Source organism: Chenopodium album, chromosome 14 (genome assembly GCF_948465745.1).
Source record: "Chenopodium album chromosome 14, dcCheAlbu1.1, whole genome shotgun sequence".
Taxonomy (NCBI): domain Eukaryota; kingdom Viridiplantae; phylum Streptophyta; class Magnoliopsida; order Caryophyllales; family Amaranthaceae; genus Chenopodium; species Chenopodium album.
In genome coordinates, this window is record NC_137847.1 from 30,992,162 (window position 1) to 30,997,769 (window position 5,608).

At 32.4% G+C, this 5,608-nt stretch overlaps 1 long non-coding RNA gene across 1 annotated transcript; it reads right to left on the reverse strand.

Moving 5' to 3' along the window:
- Positions 1 to 2,107: 2,107 nt before the first annotated feature.
- On the reverse strand, positions 2,108 to 4,479 carry LOC145579138 (uncharacterized). Its single transcript, XR_014099041.1, has 3 exons — positions 4,122 to 4,479; positions 3,603 to 3,705; positions 2,108 to 2,359 (listed from the first exon to the last, which is right to left on the reverse strand). It is a non-coding gene; the product is annotated as an uncharacterized LOC145579138 (long non-coding RNA).
- Positions 4,480 to 5,608: the final 1,129 nt, after the last annotated feature.

A 5,608-nucleotide genomic window follows, 5' to 3' on the forward strand; every position in this document is an offset into this window, starting at 1 on the left:
GGAAGGAGCTATATAAGTGTCTATGTACACGAGGAATAAATTGTATGTTGGTGCCCTAGTGCACTTAAGGTGTTTTTAACACCAAGGGATAGGATTTGTGGCGCTTCATGCGTTTAAGGTGTCTTTGACACCGAGGTAAGGGTTCAACATTTAATTTTATATGGTCACTAATTATTCAAGAATTAAATTGGTATATTGAATTGTTTGATTAATTATTGTTGATTGAATGATTATGGTTTGAAAGTCATCACTGAGTTTAATAATCTGTAAATAACGTAAAGTGAAAGAGATTACGCATCAAAACTCTTGGAACGTATATACCTTGAGTATGAACATATGGGGGGAGTTATGGGGTTTTATATTTAACCATAACTTCTACTGGAGTACAGGACGCTGTACATTCCTTTTATTATTATTATGCGCAGGAATTTCGCCACTTACGAGTGGTTTTTGATGCTGGCACGGTTAGCTCCTGTGTCAGTAACCTCAATTTATTTGGGGGAGGTTAGTGGGAAACCCGTTCGATACGTAATCAACGCTAAATAAATTATTTAGTGTTTAGTGAGAACTCTTATTGAATGTTGTATGCTTGAAAAACAGGGCAACAAGGTAAGTCGTGTGTTGATAGGGAATAGTATGCTAGTGTGTTAATTACGATTATGTACTCAGCTTTGCTGATTGTGTGTTTTGTGTGTTATTGGCCTTGTCTTTATCATGGCCCTATGGTGACCCATTTTTAATGGAGAGTAGTGGAAATAGGTAGAGATAAGCATTTCAGGTGATGAAGCATTTTCATGAATGGGCATGAGTGAAGAGTGAATCATGCTAGTTTCTATAAGTATATGATGTGTTTATTGCTTTAATGATATATGACTTGATTATTATGCGTGACTAACGAGAAGAGTTTTGAGTTCAGTTTTGGTTTTAATAAGGGCCTATAATGGTTCCAAGTTATAGGTTGAATTTATTTTACTTCGTTTGACTTTGGTTTGACTTTACTTTCGTTGATGGACTTTTCAATTTGACTTGTTTCGACTGGTTTTGAAATTAGTCTTCCGCTGTGTGTCTTTGATAGTTGCCTTAGCCGTTTTCACGGTGACGGTAATATCTTAGATATTCCTATTTAAAGTTTTAAACAGGGCAAAACAGGTATTTTAAAAGAAAGGAATTTCTAGGGTGTTACAGCTGGAATCCACATTTCTCTCTCTATGATACTTCACAATAAACTCCTTCTACCTCAATTCAAACTCCTCCAAAAATAAACTATCATAGATAACATTTTTCAACTCATCCTTGAACTCATGATACCCTGGACACTTGCCTAGTTTGCTTCCAAATTTCTCTGTCATGTGCCATAAACACCACCTATGCCTTGTTTGTGGCATCACTGCTTTCAAAGCTTTGCACATAGCAGGATCTTGATCTGTCAAGATAGCTATGAGAGGTTTACCACCAACAGCATCTAGCTAAGTGTTGAACAACCACCTGTTGACATATATACTATAAATAAATAAAATGCAAAATCTTGTCATATATACATATATAACATATGAAAAAAAATATTATAGAATCATATAAAGAATTACAGAATCATATAAAGAATTTGCCAAATTTCATTATCAAACCAACAAACTTAGTGTCATTCTCTCTGTTTCGAATAATTTAATAATATACATTCATTTGGCTTAAGTGTAATTATTACTTATCCTAAACAAGCAACTAAATGGTTAGATAGGATAAAAATATTGACATGGTTACCTCATTTCTTAATTTAAAGAATGGTTCTATTAGTTCAGAGATAAACAGACCAAGAAACAAGTTAATCAAGATCAACATAATCTACACTTAATACAAACTCGACTCAATTTTAGTCAGGCTAAAACTTAGTTGAGCTAAATATTACAAGTACACTGAATGACCAAAATTAAAGCATAACAAAATAATACATATGTAAAAGTTTCAGTTTCCTCGTGGGATATGAGAGCGCATCCAAGTAATATTGTTTGTATAACGGCCCGACTTTTAAGCGGTGTCACCGGATCGTACTTAACTCATCATTTGCAGCGGAATGAATTAACCATAGATAAACCATTCTTTACTCATCATACGCAGCAGAATCAATCATATAAATAAATCTGTGGGTTATGGGTCCACAAATAAACATACTCCTTGATAAAAAAAAATATTCCTTTAAAATAATACAACTTTCAGGCTATAAACTTCCAGAAATAAAATTAATTTATCTCTCAATAAATCATAATTCCACAATACATAAACCTTGATTTCAGAAATCCTCAACACTGTAAATTCCTTTAATCACTTTGCCTCCTAACTAACTTGAACTCCATCATCATTATCCCTGTAATTATCCATAAAAATAGAAAACAGAGAAAACACAGGAAAAATCCAAAAATGAGTTGAAAACTCAGTAACATTACTCTAGCCCGTAAAAACAGTTTTTCTTTCAAAATCATTTGAGCATATATCATACATACATAGTTGTTCAGAAATAATCTAACATCATTATTTTTAAAAGTTGTGTCGGCAAGGATCATTCCCTTTACGTAAGATCGTAGGTAAGTACAGGTTTTGGACATAACATAACTTTCATTCGCGTGGGATTAATTCCCCATTTTCATTAACATTCTTTCCTCCACCTGTAACTCACCCATTTACCATGTTCAGTTCATTTTCCAATGCCGACAAAAGTAACATCGTATCATATTAAATCATTTCAGAACAACTTTATACTTCACATAAATTCATATCACATTGGCACATTTCATAATCATTCATTCATAACACTTGATTGAATAAAATAATCATTAGCGTTAAACATTTAACAGGGACATAGCATAACAGATCACGTACACATAATTTATAAATTAATAAAATAACTAGAAATACTTGTCATTCATAGCATTCTTATCACCTTTTATGATGGTAAGACATCTTTATGAACGATCGTACATATCAGTATATCGTAAAACTCATCAATAGAGTATCCTTGTGAGTTCTCATAAGTCCTTTAATAGAATCCAGGAATTCATAATTTTTTTGGTGGACATGCTAGTCACTGAACAGTATGACATGGAGAAACGTCTTCCGCGATGGGCCGGTGCCCATAACATAGAGCAGGTGCTCGACATAGTTGGGCTGGTGCACCATGGGTACATGCAATTGCATGACCGAAACATAACATATACTGTCAGGCGGACTAGGTCCTTCACTTTCATTTTATCATGTTGTGTATCTTTTAATAAGTTATTCATAGATTAATAACGTACTTTCGTGAGATCCAAAAATCAATAAACATCGTATATTCATAAAACCATTCATGTAAAATCATATGACAGAAATACATCAATAAACATATTCATCATCTCGCAAGCCATTAATATATATACAAGGATATAGAAGATCATATCATGTCATTTATACATAACATACTGTTAAATCACAAAATATCAAACATATCATACGAGCATACATGTAATACAATAACATGCCATTGCATTAAGATTACACACGTGCACTTATAATAATCAGACATAATTGTCACACATACGGGACCAAAAACAGTTGCTAAACATAATGATTACCTCATTCGATCATCCTTAATCATCTCCCTTATTCTCCAATAATCATCATCCGAGCTCTAAACCTCCGTCATTAATTCCTCATTGCCATGACTCTCAATCATACCTGATAATAATAAAATACTCGTTAGCAGCTTCTCTATTCAAAACCTTTGATAATAAACCAATATAAACTTATTTTCATAAAATAAAACAAGTATTATATAATTCAGAGTAAAACAAGCACTATTTATAAAATAGATACTACTACTATTCGTATTAGTAGAGTAAAAGGATTGAAAACTATAATCTCTTTAATAATTAAAATGAAAGCAACAATAAGACTCATTTTAGAAAATTTATCATACGAGATACAGTATCATCATTTCTTATATCAAGTGATTATTTTAGAAAATAAACAAGTATAAAAATAGAAAAACATAGGTACTACTCATGTTATCATTATCAAAGAAAGATAAGATTGAAATCCAAAGTATGAAATCATTCTCATAACCAAAATTAAAAGCAACAAAGTAAACTCACTTTGGTGATATTGAAAAGAAGTACGTTCAACTCAAGAGCTTGGTTTTATAAGACCACTTGTGTCTCAGCTCGGTAAGAACATATCACGAACATGGAGAAAAAAAGAAGAGTGGGCTGCAATCAGAGGCCACGTCGGGATGACTCGTCAATGGCAAGGGAGGTGTGGCACCGCCTTGAACAAGTAGGGGTGGCGGTGGTTGTGATAAAGGTGATGGCGTTGCCTTGAGCATTTGGAGGTTACGGAGTATAACTTATTGCAAGAACTTGAAAGAAAAGGAAGGATAAGATGAAACTAGTGAAAGTGATAAGCATGGATATTGAGCAAACCAATTTAAAGGAGCAAAAATTAGACTTTGTTTTTCATTTCTTAACCGTGAAGCCAAAAGATAAACATAGGAGGTGGGTTTTGTTTCCTAGTTGAATGAAGCAAAGTTTATCCTTTGCTCTTTTGTTTCTTATTAACCGTAAAGGATCAATAGCTTGTAAGAGAAAAAGAAGATAGAGTTTACCAAGTGATAAGATTATCACAAGAATTAGGCAACCAATGGTAAAGAAGCCATGAAAAATGAAATTGTCAATTCATTTCTTAGTCATGAAGAAAGGATGAACTTAGGAGTTTGGTTTTGTCTATTTTGGTGACTTGGCCATTCACTATCTCGAGTGAAAATACAGATTTTAATGAAAATCACTAAACCCAAAAAAAAAATATTACTTGACCCGAAATAAAGAAAGCGTTTTGTGTGAGACTGGACTCACATGAGACCGGGCTGTTAATCAAAAGGGCACGGGCCTGAGATATCCGACCAAAACCCGTGCGCCATTTTATAATAAGTGTGAATTTTTTATCATTTATCATTTTCCTCAAATTTCGAGCGCCGTCATTTTTTATCAAAATTGTGAACGCATTAATTTCGCGAAACTAAGAACTCCTTCATTTACTCAAATTTCAAAGCATTCAAATCTTCAAATTTCAGAAAATTCAAATCACAAAAATGGAGAAATGAAACAAAAGAATGATAATTGAAGAAGAATCTGATTCACCTATAAAATCAATTTCGAGCTCAATTACTGCTGAAAAAGGTAGAATTTATTTCAATTTAATTTCATAATTTCAGATCGTATTTAATTTCAGATTGTATTTAATTTTAGATTATACTTAATTTCAGATCATATTTAGTTCATAATCAATTTCGAGTTTATAAATTTTCGCAAAGAATTAATTCAATTTTGGATGCAATTTAAATTTGCATACAATCAATTTCGACTTATAATTTGCATGCAATGTTAATTTAATTTCAGATCATATTTAATTTCGACTTATAATTTGCAACTAAGGCTAATTTATTTTCAGATCGTTGTTAATTTCGACTTATAATTTGCAAGCAATACTAATAATGAATGCAGCAGATAATGTAATTATAGAAGAGAACACCAATCAAGAAAGAGATGAAGAAAGAAATGAAGATGTTGCAAATATAATAGGTATG